Consider the following 16,965-nt stretch of genomic DNA (forward strand, 5'->3'; position numbering starts at 1 on the left):
ACACATCACAAACTGTTGAAAACCAAATATAATGGGAAAACCTTGAAAGCAGCCAGAGATAAGTAACACATTATAGATAGGTCAGCAATGACTCATGTGACCAAGAGTTACAAACCATGCAGGCCAGAAGACAGTAGAATAACATCTTTCAAGTGCTTAAAGGAAAAAAAAAAAAAGTTAATCCAGAATTCTATGTTCAGAGAAAATACCTTTTAGAAAAGATGGTAAAAGAAAGACATATTCTCAGATTAAGGGAAGGTAAGAGAATTCGTCGCCATCGGAGCTGCTTTAAAATAAACGCTCAAGGGGATCCTACAGGCTGAGGGTCGATGACACCAGGGAGACCGGGGACTTTAGGGAAGAAGGAAGGGCAACAGAAATGGTAGATGGCTCGGTAAATACAATGGACTCTTTTTTCTTTCCTTAAGTTCTTTTTGAAGCAAAAATTGTAACATTAATAGGGTCTTCAATATATTTAGAAATAATACATATTACAACTATAACAGAAATGGGAGGAGAGTTAAAGGTGCATGTGGTTGTAAGGCTTCTACATTTTTCTATAAAGTGGTAAAACGGTAATATGAAGTAGACAGTGAAAAGTTAGCAGTGTATATTGTAATCTCTAGAACAACTGCTAAAAATATAATACAAAGAGATATAGCCAAAAAGCCAACAGTTAAATTAAAATGGATTACTAAAAAATGCAAATAATTCAAAAGAAGGCAGAAAAGCGGGAACATAACCAAAAAACAGAGGAGACAAACAGAAAACAAATACTCCAATGATAGGCCTAAATCCAACCGTACCCATAACTACACTAACTATAAATGATCTAAACACATCAATTAAAAAATGGAGGTTTTCAGGTTGGAGAAAAAAGAAGACCCGAAAATAAAAAACAAACAAAAAACTGTTAAAATGTAATGACGTAGGTTAAAAAAGGAAAAGATAGAAAGCAAAGGAGGTGATATGTACTTATGAGTTAATTATATTACTTGTTATTATACTCGATATATTTGAAATATTCACAATAATAATAAAAGGAGGTTGGAAAAATAAATTTTCTCCAAAGCTTCCCATGATTCCCTTTTGCCTCTGAGATAAAATCATACAAGATCTTAAGATGTCTAGTCCCATCTAGTCTCCTATGTAACTAGACCAGTGAAGGGACCAAGAGCCAAGATCAGGAATCAGGCAGCCAGACTTCAAATTCCACTTCTTACCTATTGAACATGGATGAAGAACTTAACTTCTTTAAACCTCAGAAGGCTTCAGTTGTAAAATAGATATAACATTACCTAACCCTGAGGGTTTTTGTTGAGAAATAAATGTAATATTGTACTAAAGTACCTGGCCTAATGCTTGCCACATAGGAATTGTTCAATAAATATTAGCCATTAGGAACCAGACCGATTTACCTGCTGTTTCAAAGATATACTGTACATTGTTCTATCTCTCTTATCTTACTAACAAACTGCAGATTGCAACCCCTTAATGGGTGGTGAAATTGATTGAGATGATTATGACCAGTACTTAAAAAAATTGGAATCAAATGTTATAGAATAGAATAGAATGGGATGGAATGGAATGGAACTGAATGGAACAGAACAGAACAGAACAGAATTTTTGCAAAAGTAAATCGTGTTTAGTTAAGGTAAGCATTGTTTCAATGTATGGGTATAAAGTGCATTTCTCACTGTGGGTTTTCGCCAAAATGAGCTTGAGAAAGATTGGTTTCCGCGAATCCTTTGGCCTGGAATAATGAGCTCTCTGGCCCTCTCCCATGGATTTTCAAAGCCCTTTCTTAAGACCTACCTCCTTCAAGAAGTCTTCACGTGACCCTCATTGCTATGGGCTGCCACTTCTGCCAGTTCGAACTTGCTTTCACTGAAGGGTAATTTCATCCAGCAGTTCTGAGGACATTGAGTACATCTCTGGCTTTGGGTTCCGGTTTTCCTAGCTACGTTTCTGCTTTGTTTCCGCAGCCCAGCCCCCATTTTGTGCTTTGCCTCTTGTAACAGATTTTATAGAGCCCCCGGGCTCAGCATGGGTTGGGGGGCCGTTCTTGGGGCACTGGTGAGTGTGTGGGGGGCTTCTTCCTGCCCACCTCGTGGTGGTCACGTTAAGGATGGTCCTTGTCTTCCGCCCCTAGAATGAGCCCTGAGATATCCATCCATTCCTTGTTTCCTTTTTCTATCATTCAATACACATTCCAGTCATTCTTGTTATTTGTGAACATGGAATTATCGAATACCGAATTATTGCCCCAGGGGGAAAACAGAGTTAGGTTTCTTCGAGCCTCTAGTCACACTATTTTCGTCAACCTAATATAATCTTATTTATTTGCATTTTCGTTTAAAGACATCATATTTGATAGAGATCATTGATTCATTAACATTGAACTTACATTTGACAAAAATAACACACGCCTGAGGGAAAGTCCCCTAACGCGTGTTTTCTCCGTAAGGCCCGTCACGGCCTTCCTGCTCTGAGGGACACTGGACAGCACCTCAGCACTGTGCTTGGGCCCTGCTTTCAACCATGAAGTCACCAGGAAAAATAAAGCACAAAAATGTAAAAAATGTGGCACTGAATAGACCGGGAAAAGGACCTCTGTTTACAGTATGAGGGCTGAAACGAGAACGTGTGCCACCTGGTTCGGCCTCAGCCGGGAACGTGTACATAGGCAAGTTGCATTTTTCACTGCCCTGAGCATGTCCGTGGGTGATTGTGAAAGCGCGTTGCTTTGGGAATTACAAATAAATTTTAGCCAGTAGAATTTACAAATGTGGAATCTGTGAACGGGGGATCCACTGCGTATCGTCTGTTTGCCAAGCACCCAGGGTGAGGGGTTACAGCTAGGCCTAAGCACTGAAGACAGGCGTAGGCCCTGCCCTCCGAGAGCCTAGAGACCAGTGTGGGTGACGAAACACCAGTCAGAAGCAAACGAGAACCTCTATCGTTTCAACCATGGCAAGGGCCATGAGGGAAGTGGCAGGGCTCAGGGAAGAGAGTGAGAGGGATGTGGGTGGTTGGAAAGGACCTCTCGGAAACCGTAGGTGCGAGAAGGAGCCAGCCGCATGTCGAGCACCGTGCGAAGAAAGTCTCAGGCTGTGGGCACAGTGCATGCACAGGCCCCGAGATAGGAAGAAGCCCGGAGTCTCAATTGTCGAGTTTTCCATCTGTCGGTAAGTCCTTTTGGCCCTATCTTCCTAATATATCCAGAAGTGATCACTTCTCACGGCCTCCCTGTACCACCCTGCCTCACGGAACCCAAAGAGGTTGGCGTGGCGGCAGCACAGAAGGGAAGGAGGAAGGTGGCCTGAGACGTCGCCAGGGGACAGATGACGCAGGACCTGTGAGTCCTGAAAAAGAGTTTGGCTGCAGTCGAAATGCTACGGGAAGCTGTATGTGCGTAGGCTTTAATGAGGGAGTGCTGAGATGTGATTCATGTTCTGAGACCAGGTCCTCCTGAGAAGAGGAAGCACCAGAGGGCAGGAAGGGCAGAAGCAGGGGGTCCCCGACCCCCGGGCCATGGACCGGTACCAGTCCGTGCCCTGTTAGGACCCGGGACGCACAGCAAGGGGTGAGTGGCGGGAGAGCCGTTGAAGCGTCATCCTTATTTGCGGCCATTTTTTTTCAGGCGAGGCAACCCTTGGTTGACCTCACAGATTGCAAAGACCTTGTCAACTCACAATCCCTTATGTTTAATTTTTATTTATTTTTATTTTCTTTTTCCCCAGCGCTAGCATCACCGCCTCAGCTCCACCTCAGATCATCAGGCTCTAGGTTCTCATAGGAGCACCGGTCCCTGGTGCCAAAAAGGTTGGGGCCTGCTGGGCAGAAGTGAGTTCTCCTCTGATTTTTCTCGCAGTCTGCGCCTGGGGTGCTGGTAATGGAGATGGAAAGAAATAGGTTGATCTGGGAGGTGTTTAGGAGGCAGAATCACAGGACTGCCGATGGCTGAGAGGTGGCCAGGGAGGTGGTCATTGAGCTCTGGGTCCTTGAGCTCTGCCTCTCAGGCTTAGCTTTTCCTGTCGTTTGTCCTGAGCGAACCTGTCTCGTTTCCTCATCCTCATTCTTCCAGGCCTGGCCTTCACTACTCCCCGTACCTTCTGAGCCCACTTCCTGATGCTTGAGTTTGAACCCCATTTATATTTGTCGTCTTTGCCTCTTTCCTGCTCTTGTCCCGCGTTGCTCAGTTCTATAGAAGCTTCTGTGTGTGTCTGATCCCTCCAGGTGAACTGATGCTCTAGCGAGTCCTTTCCTTCTATGTCCTCCATCGCCTCTGACGACGCCCATGTTTGCATCTCCTACCTGGACCCCGAACTCCGACCCCCAAATTCGTGTCTCCAGCTGACCACTCAATGCCTTTGTTGGAACACCCAACAGGCCTCTCGTCCAAGATTGAGCCCCCAACGTGCTCCCCACAAACAGGCCCTCCCCGTAATCTTCTTGGTTGATGACAACTTTATTCTCATTATTCAGGCCTAAAAGCTTGGAGCGATTCTTGATTCCTCTCTCATGCCCAATATCCATTTCTTTTTTATTTTTTTTGCAAGTCCGTTGGGCTCTGCCTTCCAAATGCGTCTGGAATCTGACCGCTTCTCGTCATCTCCCTGTCCCAGCCTGCTTCAAGCCACCACTGTCTGTCACTTTGACATTTGCAATAGCCTCAGATAGAGTCTTTCAGATCCTTCTCGTCTCTGAGGTCACGTGGTGCTGCTTCTGCTCTCCCTAACTCCACCCCCACCTGCTGAGTCCTTAGACTCCCCTGCATGTCCCGGTCAGGCTTCTGGGCTGCTGTTCCCGTCCCCCACTGATATGCTCAGCTGGCTCATCCCGTGTCTCCTTGAGTCTTCACTCAAATTCCCCTTCTCAGTGAGGCCTTTCCTGCTCGCCTGAATGAAAATCGCAAATAACTCCCGTTCCCTACCCGCCCCGCACCTTCCTGATCCATTTTTCCCCATTAGCACTGACAACCCTCTACTATTCCATGTATTTTTTATTTATTTTGTGTATTGTCTATCTATTCTTTCTAGAATGTAAACTCCACGAAGGTAAGAGTTTTGGTTCATTTTGTCACTGTGGTGTCCCCAGCTCCTGGACAGCTGCATGGGCAACCTGAGCAGTTGCACTGGACCTTGTGCTCAGAGGGCCCTATGCTTGGTTTCATGATCTGCTGTCGCTGTTTAAAATCCTTAATGACTGCCAGGCACATCGTAGGCACTCAACGAATAACTTGTTGGATGCTGAATGTGGAGCTGGCAAAGCAGACGCGATATTAATGGTTGCCGATTAATCGACTGACTGGAGGGAGAGCCGATCATTCATTCCGATTCATTCATTCATTCATTCATTCATTCCCTGCGTCATTCCACAAATATTTATTTGAAGAGACTGGGATTAAGATTTTTGCTCACTGATTGTGAGCCCCGTTGTATCATACTCACACTCCATAGACTTGAGATATTTTAAGAATCATGACATCCTGTGATGTAAGTATGACAGTTCCCATTTTCAGATGAGGAGACTGAAAAGTTAAGTAATCACCTAGTCTTGGGCTGGTGAATGCCTTAGCGGGCCGTGCCATGCTGCCCCCCAGCCGCGTTACAGGGTGTCCCCGGTACCCTCGGCCTCCTCCTTCAGGGTTGCTCCCCATTCATGGGCTACCCTTCCCAGACTCGGCCTCTGCCCACCTGTGCTCTCTGTCCTTTATGACTTATTGTGGATTAATCTATGTCACCTCTCCCAGGTGCAGTTGTGTTTTTGAGTCATCCATAACTGAGGACTGACAGGCAGTGCTCCACAGAGAAGGGCCTCAGGAAGCAAGGCTGGAGGCCCTGGGATGAGGCCCCAAAATCACCCCATGTCGCTCTCACCAAATCTGTTTACCCATCAGGCCAGGCCGCAGATGTAGCATGGAAAAATAGTCCCAGCTTTTGGCACAGATCTAGAAAGCTCTGAAATCTTAGGGAAATCATTTGAGTAATACCTTTTATAGGAAAGAAGAGAAAATGAAAGTAGCTAATCATAGGATGAGGCAATGGGGGGGGCTGGTGATTCAGTTAGAGGTTGCCGTCTGCATCCTCTGGCACTTAAAAGCTATGAATGGGGACCAGCCCTGAGTTACAAATTATGCAAAAAAACCAAACAAACAATGCTATAGGAGCCAGATGAAAAGATGGCAGTTCTAAGTATTTGATGTTGACATTTGTCTTTGTGGTTTCACTTGAAAATGGGGTGTGCCTGTGAGTCTCAGAAATTATTAAACTCTAAGAATCGAAATTACAAATATAAGAAATATATATAAGAATATAATATGTAATATGATAATAAATAATAATGTATATACAACATATATCATATCTATAAAACGAATGCAAGTAATAATAGATATATAACATATGAATATAACATACGAAATAAGAAATAAATATAAGAAATATAAGCATTGAGATTATACTGTGAGCTTGCTTTTTGTAGTCAGACTTATCTTCCCTACTGAATTAGCTGGCGAGTAGAGGAAACTGAACCCAACCCTACTTAGGATAAAGGAGGTTTTATTTGTTTGTTTGTTTGTTTATTGCTTCTATCGTTAGAAGAGGCAGATGGGGTGGGCTCAGGGACGGATGAGGTCGGAATCTCTCCACCTCTCCTCTGTCATTGTAGCTTGGCTCTCTTGGGCATCATCGGTTCCTGTCGGGCTGAAGACTATGCTCTCCCGCCAGGAGAATGCCCAGCCTCAGCCCCGGCCTCCATGGCTTGATGCCCAGCGGGGCAGAGGGAGCTTCTCTTTCCCCCAGCAGGGACATGTGAAATCGTAGATGAGCTGGATGGCAATGCTTGATCACGTGCTCCTCCTCAGGTGGGCGGGAGGGATAGGGTACCGTGACTGGCCATGTCACCACCACCTCCTCAAGAGGCAAAGCACTGTGACCCAGCCCCCCGACCTACATTGTCTTGGGGAGAAGTAGCTCCCCAAAGGAACGGGGAAAGGAAACAGCTTTCAGCATAATCTTGGCTTCTTTTTCCATATTGTTAACAGGAGGCATTCTGTCTCTGAGACTGACACAATGCACAGTTTTATAAAGAGTGTTTTATAAGCTCTTTCTCTTAGCTGTTTCCAGATTCCAGGTGGTTTGTGTTCCAGGCAAAAGACCTGAGGGAAGAAAAAACCCCCACTCTGAAGATCAACTCATTTCTTATTTTGGGATCAGTTGATAAAAGGCAGGCTCTGGAGTCAGACAATCCTAAATTTGAATCCTGCGTCTGCTGCGCAGTACAGGGTCTTGGGAACATGGCTTAGCTTCTGTTGGCCTGACTTTCCTACCTGCAAAGTGAAGATAAAATGACACCCCTCTTAGTTTTAGGATAAAAATTAGATAATAGGTATTACGAAATAGCACAGAGGGTGGGCAGATGTTCTTAAAATCAGGCCCTTTAAAAAATTGCTTTTTATTTTTCAGTTAGAGTTGACATCAATATTGTACTCATTTCAGGTGTAGAGCTTAGTGGTTAGACTTATATGTAACTTACAAAGTGATTCTCCGATAAGTCTGGCACCCACCTGACACCATGCATATTACAACATTGTTGACTATGTTCCTTATTCAGCAGACGTTCTCTTATTTACCTTTTCCTTCAAGGACCAACTGGGTAATTCTTTACCCCTCCAGGAGCCTTGGAAAAGCAAAATATGACAGCCTACCGTGACATTCTACATACCCTTTTAAAATCAAGTGCCACATTCATTATACAGAAATAGTCCACCCAAGTCTTTTTCTTTTCCATTGGACTGCAGGTACCCTGAGATCCAGGGCCACGTGTTCCCTGTTTTTAAGTCCCCAGTGTCAGATTCAATGCCTGGAACACAAAAGAAATAGAATCAACGTGGAGCTGCTGAATGACTGAATCACTGGCTAGAGATTTTGGGGTTGACTGATTTATCGTCCCTTTAGAAACCACATTGTGCGTTACACACACATGGAGCAAATGTTCAACTATTTTCTGCGCTTGTTTAACCCGGGGTACCTATTTACCTGGACCCCAAAGGAAATGTTTAGGTGAACACATCATCTTACTGGTTAGAGGCAGCATAGGGCAAAGGCGGATTTACACTGCCTGGGTTTGAATCCTTACCCCACAACCTACTGGCCTGTGGGATCTTGAGCAAGTTTCTTGATGTATTCATGCCTCAGTTTCTTCATCTTTAAAATGAGACAGAAGTGATACCAAGCACATAGGGCTACTGGGAGAATTGAGTGTGATAATGTATAAAAATCACTCATTACCTAGTATGTGCCTCACACGATACATCCTCAGGATAAAAGCTACCGCCCCAGTATATCAGACTATGATTTAGACTGTGGGAAGGGGCCTGAACTGGGGCCACAGGGCTCGCTTGGCTGTCACTGTATTTGTAGAAGTATAGGCTTAGTTGCTGTAGCAAAGAGATTCCAAGGCACAATGACTTACCAAGACAGAAGTTGATCTCTTTCCTCCGTGACAGTCCAGAGGTCATCTGTCGGTTCAGGCCTGTCGGTTCAGCTCCGTATCCTCAGCATGTGTTTGCCAGCTCTGCGCCCAAGGAGACTGTCCAGTTCTTGTCATCTCCTTCCAGCAATGAAAAGGAGTAAGGGACTAGGGGTGGGGAAAGGATTATACGTCCAATCCTTTGAGGGCAAAATCAAGATGGGACCCCCATCACTTCTGCTAATGTTACCTAGTCACGTGACCACACCTACTGCAAGGCAGGCTGGGAATGTAGTCTTTAGCCAGATGTCCATGCCGCCTGCTAAACTGTTATACTCTAGAAGGATGGAAGAACAGAAATTGGATGACAACGAGCAGTCTCCCATAGCCACTGAGGATCTCATAAAAAGAAGGGTCAGAGTGAGAGTTACTTTTCAAAAGGGCTCTTTGCCGGATTCCCGCGGGAGCGACGCATTTACAAAGCCAAACTCCTCACGAACCAGAATTTAGGAAATGATTCAGGCTCCCTGGCTGACTCACACATTGAGCATCCTGGAGAGAAAAGTAGCCATACACCCATTTGGGGTTTGGAGCTTAGTTTATAATAATAATAATGACTTTGGCACAGAAAACTTCCTGAGGGTTAATGAATGACTGGCTTGGATTAATAGCCCAAATCGCCTCCTGAAGTCTATCAACTCCATCCAGCTTCATATTAATCTACAGGAAATTCTTTGTACACCCAGCTATTACTGCTTCAACTTCACAAAATGAAAATGAATGGATGCTTCATTGGAACTTGGGAAAAAACTCGGTCACCATTGTGTGTGGCCACCAGGCTATCATTATTTTTTTTTCAGGCACATTTCCTGCATTTTACTTGGTTCTCTTTCTGGCTTCATTTTGCTGCATGGCAGAAACAGCAGCAGCAGCAGCTGGCCTCCTAGGTTAGCTCTAATTTACTTGCTATTTATAGTGCATGCCATAAAGCTCATCACACTTGTGATTCCCTATTTAAATTGTCCCCCGAACTAGACTAAGAGCTCCTTGAGGTGAGAGACACCCAGGAGTCTTCTAGTTTGGCAGAGCCTGGCCACAGCACTGCTCAGTAACTATTTGTTGAATTGAACCAAATAGCATAGCTGCTGAATTTTGAACACGTTACCATTGGTCCAGTGGATTCCTCAAAGCAAACCTGGGAATCTCTGCGTTTAGCTGGATTTAAGACCATGCACTTTTCGTTCATCAAAATTTCATGAGTTTCCCAGGAGAATAACTCCAAACAGAAAGGTAAGGATGTAGAAGTAGTTCTAGAAGATAATGTCTAACACCGCCAAACTGTCGACTTGGGAGAGAAGCGTGGGGCGTGCTGAAGTACCTGGGGATTTTCCTGGCCTGCGGGGACTCGCACTGTTTCCCTGGCCTCGGAGTTCTCTGCCAGTAGATGTCATTGATGAAATAAGCTTGTTTCCCCCGGTGAAGTCCCCTGGTTCAGGGAAGCAGAGTTTACGGATGCCTCCAAGTTTCCTCTGCCCTACTATTTAAATGCCTGTTCTTGTCTGGCATGTGGCTGGCATCTGTGAGGACTTGCCCAGTGAGAGGCCCAAGGCCTGAACAAGGATCTCACCAGTACCTTTTGTCATTGTGGCTCGGTGAGCAGAGCAGTGCCATGGTATTGGAAGGGCCCTGTCTCGTGGAGCGGCGGTCCCCAACCTTTGTGGCACCAGGGACTGCTGCTCTTATGAGAATCTAGCTCCTAGTGATCTGAGCCGGAGCTGAGGTGGTGATGCTGGTCCTGGGGAGCAGCTGCAGATACAGATGAAGCTTCATTCCTTCATCCACCGCTCACCTCCTGGTGTGCAGCCCCATCCCTGACAGACCACGGACCGGTACCGGTCTACTGCCCGGGGGTTGGGGAGCCCTGTTGTGGAGGATGTCTACTAGGACCATCAAAAATCTGGTTTGATTCCACACTGGGACCCCAAGGTGGGCTGCAGATGGCTCCCCCGCCCCCACCTCCAATCCTTTAATGAAAACAAGCAGAGCGAAGTTCCAACTAGAGAAAATTCCTAGCAACAATGAAGGTGTCGGTGGCTTTTAAACCAGGGGTGGGGAGCGAGTTCAAGAAACAGGAACCCTGACATGCCGAGGTGGGAGTGGGACCAAGGGCTCAGAAAATGCCCGTTTCCTTCTGTTGTCCATATAAGAGCTGATAAGGAGATTTTAGAGTTTTGGGGGAAGGCTTGGGAAGGAATGAGAGAGTTTAATCAACTAGAGGGAGCCTTCCAACTTATATTTCCCAGAGTTTGTTACATGCTTTGTTTGCCTAATGTGTTAGATGTGCCAAAAGCAGAAACGAAACCCCTATAATACTAAGCCCTGGCATGCTGTCATCTTCTGTCTGGCGGTCTTCGGCTTTTATTTTTCTCTCTTCAACCCAGGGCAGGAAATGGAGCTGCGAGCTCTCAGATAATACTGTGGCACCGTGTCTAAGCAGTATGCATCTAATCAGACATGCGGTTTTATATAACATAGATTATTAAAGCTAGGGGAGGTCAAAAGTTTTGTATCAAAGGGAGTAGGGTATAAACCTTGAATAGTTCAGTGACAGACAGACTTTCATGGTAAATTACTGTCTCAGAAGATGATAAAGAAACAGAGACATATTTCTTGCACTGAGAGCTTTAAAAAAGTAAGAGAAGCTTCCCTTACCCCTTCGAGTAATGATGACTCATCGGATTTTGGAATGAGTAACATATGAGCTATTTCTTAATCTCTCTGGGCCTCAGATCCCTCGTGAAGTAAAGCGAGGTAGCTTCCTACCCTATCATTCTAGGGTTTTCTGGGGGGTGCTAGGAATGAAAGAGAAAATCCAGCATGTTCCACGCGAATGAGGTCTCAAGGAAGGGCTCGACACCTGATGATGGGCTCACCTTCAAGTGTCCTTCAGGCGAGGCGCGCACTGACTCGGAGCCCTGGGTTGTGGCCCTCCCACTCATGCCCTGTTAACTAGTAGGGCTCACAAGATGGGACCTTTGCGTAAGTGGGCACATGGGAGCAACAGGGTCATCACTGAGTTTGCTGGGATCCTTTTAACATTACCGGTCCTAGTTGAGTTTTTATTTGCTGCTTCTCAATTTATCATTGGGTCGTTTGAGGAACGAATACAATTCGATGATACATTCTCTTTCTTCTTGCTAATCACACACACACACACACACACACACACACACGCACGTTTACCCATTTCGTCTGTTTCCCAACGATTACATCCTGAACTACTGCAGTCTCAGAAGCAGCATAGCTCGCCAGAAGGAATGTGAGGCTTAGAATCAAAAGGCCAGGGTATGACTTCCACTTTCATTTATTTGCTGGGTGGCTGGAGGCAAATCAGAGCAACACTCTCTGTTGACTCATTTTACTAGCTCCCTATTGCTGCTGTAATATATTACTACAGACTTGTTGGCTTAAAACAATACACATTTATTCTCCTGTATAGCAGGCCCTTGAATAACATCGTTACGTTCAATGTTGTTTCGTTATAACGTTGGTGAGCAAAAAAATTGATTCCCAGCCCGGGCCACTACCTGTGTGGGGTCTGCACCTTCTCCTCAGATGGTGTGGGTTTTCTCCAGGGACTCTGGTATCCTCCCACGTCCCAAAGATGTACACGTGAGGTGACTCAAGTGTCTCCTTTGCCCCAGTGTGACTGAGCGTGGGTGCTGGTGGCCTGGTGATGGAAGGGTGCATTGTCCAGGGTGGGTGCTGCCTTGCATGGCCGGGAAAGATTCCCGCCAGCCAAGACCCTGAGATGGGTTTTAATTCATCTTTCTTAAATGTATGTTTAGCTCATATTCATTTCGATGTTTAATATTAGAAGCGTTTCGGGTCTTTATTTAGAAGTTTGGTGACGTTTCTGTGACCCGAAAGATGCCGTAGGAAATTAACTCTTGCTTATGTCGATCAGCCTATGGTAAAATTGGTTTCGTTGTACGTCGTTTCATTTCGGGTTGCAGTTTTCAAGAACCTATCGAGAGTTTGAATGCCTTTGGGGGCACAGCGGCAAATGCCTTCTTCCTTTTCCGTGGGCGGGACCTTCGCCAGGCAGTCATGATGTTACAGAGGAAGAGAAGACACACAAAAGTCCCTTGTTTTCAAGAGGCGGCGTGGTCATGTGCTTAACAGGCTATTCAGCTGTACTTAATCCCTTTTCCCCACAAAGTTTTATTTTCCTAGGAAGTGACGAGACACCCCAGCATCCTAGGGGCAGGGGTTGGGGCCACTGCGTGCAGCCATCCTCGCTCTGGCCTCTGGGGGGAGAGTGGCCAGGGCCCAGAGGTGGAGGTGTGGTGGGAAGTCCATGAGAGCAGCCAGGAGGAGGGGGTCACAGGCCCACGGCCTCTGAGGTGGCTCCTGGTAGGAGAGGCCAAGACTTGGGCATGGCCCGGAGAGGGACTTTCCCAAGGAACGCAACGGGCCCCCAAAGGCCAGTAACGAGATGAGGAATCGTCCCTGAGCTCCTGCTCCGTGCGTCTGTGAATTCACATCGCAGGAGCCTGACACGTTCATTTGCTGAATCGCCTGAGTCAGACCGACGCTCGTTTGGTCCCTCTAAGCGAGAAATCTGAGGCCGTGATCCCACGCGGCCTCCGCAGGGCTGGCTCTCCTGGCTTTCCAGGCGATCTGGCGGACGCCCCTCCTTTGACTCCCAGCAACTCGGGGGGCGGATGAGATGTCACAGCAGAGGTCTTCCCCGACTCTCCACAGGGTCCCAGCCCGGAGAGCTCGAACGACTTCTCAGTGTGGCGTAGCACAAGTGGCCAGCCTGAGTCTACGGCTCTGTTCGTGACATGAGGACCAGGAACCTGCCTGCTTCTGACCCTCTCTTTTACAAATTTGTTCATCCTGAAGACAGTTGCTTACGTTCTGCAGAGCCATCCTGTTGAGGTACAGGGTGACCAGCCACTCTAGTTGCCCAGGACTGGGGTGCTGGTTTCCTGGGCTGTGGGATTTTCAGTTCTAAAACTGGGTATGTCCTGGCAAACTGGGACAAGTTGGTCACTGTAGGTGGCGCCTCCCAGAAGTACCCACTCACCTGTCCGGAGGGGAGGTGTGGGGAGAGCGGCCGTGTCTGGCCTGCATTCTCCGCTAGCCGCATAGCCCTTGTGTTTAGTCGGGGTTCGGTTGGGGAAACAGAAAGCCCTCTACATGTTTAAAACAGGGAATATAATGCAAGGAATTGGCATGAAAACTTAGAGGCCAAACAGGGAACAAGAAACTCAGAGATTAACCAACAGACGCCATGACCACCTGTTGGCTGCAGGGATGAAGGGAGGAGGTAGAGCTACCGGAGCCTGGGGTCATCCCTGGAAACTGAATCCACGAAAGAGATCCAGCCGCTGGCAGAGGCGTTGCTGCTGGAGCGCAGGGCGGGGGATGCACTGGTGTCTCCTTACCTCTCGCCCTCTGGTCTCCCGCCTGGAGTTTTTCCTCTCTTTTGGAAGATCCAGGGAGTGGGGACTGTAGGCAAATGCCGGGCTTATTGGCCAGGCAGGTAGACTTTACCGATGCTTGGGTTTCCTGTTCTGGGGAGATCCAGGACTTCTTCGAGCATCGGCTTCTGTGCTGACGCGTGCATTTGGAATGAATCCCTCGTGACAATCAGCTACTTCGATCGAAGAAGCTCAGTCATCAAACATTTAAGCTGAAAGGCATCTCCAAGATCATCTGCTCAGATGGGGAACAGGAACCTGGACTGCTGACGGAGGGATGGTGCTGGCAGCGTCAGGACCGGAACAGGGTCCATCTGTGGTTCAGGCTGAGGCAAGTTCCCCACAGCCTGCCTCTTCCCTTAGGACCACTGGCACGGAAGTCTGTGGTCCCCTTGCACAGGCACTGATGGAAAGAGCCAGACCTAGCCCTTCACTAGCGACAGTGGGGACATCAGCGTGCGACTCTGTCTGTAAGAGGCTAATGCCTACAATGGCCAACACTTATTGTAAGAGAAGGAAACCTTTCTCAGGAAAACGCATGGCTAGATGTTCCGATTCCACCTTTATTCAGTACAATAACAGGACAGGAACACCAAAAAAAATTCGGCGCTTTCATTTTATGAAATAGCGGGATATAGATAAATTAAAATTTTTTCCTTCCATTTTGTTCCCCAATCATATTGTATTGCTTTAATAAACTGTATCTATCGAATATGTAATATGTGTTTATTCGACAAGTGTTTTCTGCATTCCTATGGTTTAGTCATTCCGCAGCGTTTATTGGATGCTTAATCTTGAGCGAGGCGCTGTGCCAGTGGTGAGCGAGGCGGGCTGCTGGCCCTCTCTCCAAGCTTACCGGTAATCTGCGTCCCAGGCACTAGGGCGGGCACTTCATCAGCCTCTGTCTCTGCCCCCTCCTCTCCCTCCCTTCCTCGTTTCCCAAACCCCATCACCTTGGGAGATACGTGCTGTGCTATGAATAGCGAGGGGTGAGATTTATTCCACTCTGGCCAGTGTCTGCTCTTGCGGGATCTCCCGCCTCTCTGTAAAGCCCACCTCCGATCGTTTATTTATTTATATATCGCAGAAGGTGTAACTTTCTTTATTCTAGCTGATTATAACTCTTACTTTGAGCCCCCACTTTCCATGTCATTTTAGGGTTCCCATGGTTTCCCTGGGGTTATATATACCGTCCAGGGAGTTTTAAAGTGCCAAGATATGTAGAGGGGTCTGCCCAGTTCTCGCTGATGACCTTGGTCATTGGTCCACACAGTTTGCCAAGGATCTGTTCCCTACTGGAAGCTCTGTGCAGTCCATCAATTCTGTGATTCCTGTCCACACTCAGATGCACAGGACCCTGTTACTGCTTCCGCCCCACAGTGGGGGCCAAGGCCCCTTCACCTGGCAGGATTTCCCCCTCTGGGATCTGGGCACCCCTTATTAGGTGCTACCCCGGCAAAGAGGCCCAGGATGCCCCTGCTATCAGATTCGGAAAGGGGGTTTGTCTGGCAGTTGGCCTGGGGTGGGGTGTAGAGCCCTCCTCATTCTCACCTGCCGGCATCGAAGGCCCATCGCTTCCCTTCGGTCCTCTTTCTCCTCCCATTCCGAGGGAACTTTACTTAGACTGGGAGACTCGTTAACCGGGTGTTCTAAATCTATTCTCTAGGGATGATTTCAGTCCTTTCCACGTGCCTTGGAATCTCAAAAACTAGAAGATATTCTGTTATCACTTTCTTTGGCCGAGGCAGTGGGCATCGAATGCCTCAACTGCTACCTCTTAAGTTGGGAGGAATGAAGAGAGGGCCGAGAGTACAAGGAAATTGTAGGTATGACCATTATTTCTCATTTCGTTACTATTATCATGCCATCTGATATCTATCGCTATCTCTGTCTCTATCTCTATATTATATTAAAATTCTAATTAAAATTAAAATTCTAGAAAGCCTAAACATCGTGTTATAAATGATCTCTGTTGATAGATTATGAATTATGTTTTTTTTATAATTACCCATGTTTTAAAATTACACACTTTTTGGTAGATATTCTCATCCAGACCAGTGTCTTTAAATACCATATGTAATGCGCTAACACAGCTGACTCTCAAACAACATGGTTTTGATCCGCACGGGTCCACTTATCTGCAGGCTCTTTTTCAATAAACAGGGTAAATGTACTTTCCTTTATAATTTTCTTAATAACATTTCATTTTCTCTACCTTACTTTGTATTAAGAATACAGTATATAACATACAAAATACGCGTTAATCGACTGTGTATGTTATTGGCAAGGCTTCTGGTCAACAGCAGGCTGTTAGTAGTTCAGTTTTGGAGGAGTTAAAAGTTAAATGAGGATTTTTGACTGTGCAGGGGTCAGCACTCCCAACCCCCATGTCGTTCAAAGTGTCTGTAGCCTAAATCCCATCTCTGGGCTCCAATTATAGGTGCGGTGTCTCCACTTGGAAGCCTCCCAGGCATAACCGATTTAAAAGTCTAAAATGGAACTCTGGAATCTACATGCTACTCACTCCTGTCCAAAACATTTTAAAGGGCTCTGTGTCTTTCTTATCTAAGTAAAAGGCACTCCAAATCTTTCAGGTTCGATCTTTTTGAGTAATCCTTGATCTCCCTGTCTGAGACTTCCTATTCAATCCGCTTGTAGCTGAGTTTTTTCCCTGCGGAATATGAGTATCCACTCTCCTCCACGTGCACCGCCACCACCCTGCTCCAAGCCAGTGCCCTCTCCCACGTGCATTACCTTACAGATTATTTTCCCCCGCTCTGGGTGTAGTTTTATTCATTGATTACTAGGGAGCCCAGGTGATTACTAACCAATGTTGAATGAATAATCCCTGAGCTTTCTCACCCTGGGGACACTGGATAGCGTCAAGAGAGAATCAGATTTGTTGCAAACCAATGCTGATAATTATAAATGTCCTTGTGACCTTTCATTTCTGGCTCATATTTAGAAAACCAGTTTGCTTTCTCTGTCTTACTGGATA

The 16,965-nt window shown here is 46.5% G+C and overlaps 1 long non-coding RNA gene across 4 annotated transcripts; it reads right to left on the minus strand.

Annotated features, from left to right (window-relative positions):
* Positions 1-6,546: 6,546 nt before the first annotated feature.
* On the minus strand, positions 6,547-8,900 carry LOC107196351. 4 transcript variants are annotated; one of them, XR_003042979.1, is made up of 4 exons: positions 8,744-8,900; positions 8,479-8,616; positions 7,729-7,866; positions 6,547-7,333 (listed from the first exon to the last, which is right to left on the minus strand). It is a non-coding gene; the product is annotated as an uncharacterized LOC107196351 (long non-coding RNA). The 4 variants fall into 4 exon arrangements; XR_003042977.1 differs by having other exon boundaries at positions 8,726-8,900; XR_003042978.1 differs by lacking the exon at positions 8,744-8,900 and having other exon boundaries at positions 6,547-7,162; positions 8,479-8,719.
* Between the last annotated feature and the right edge of the window lie 8,065 nt (positions 8,901-16,965).

Source organism: Pteropus alecto, unplaced genomic scaffold, assembly GCF_000325575.1.
Source record: "Pteropus alecto unplaced genomic scaffold, ASM32557v1 scaffold3, whole genome shotgun sequence".
In the NCBI taxonomy this organism is placed as follows: domain Eukaryota; kingdom Metazoa; phylum Chordata; class Mammalia; order Chiroptera; family Pteropodidae; genus Pteropus; species Pteropus alecto.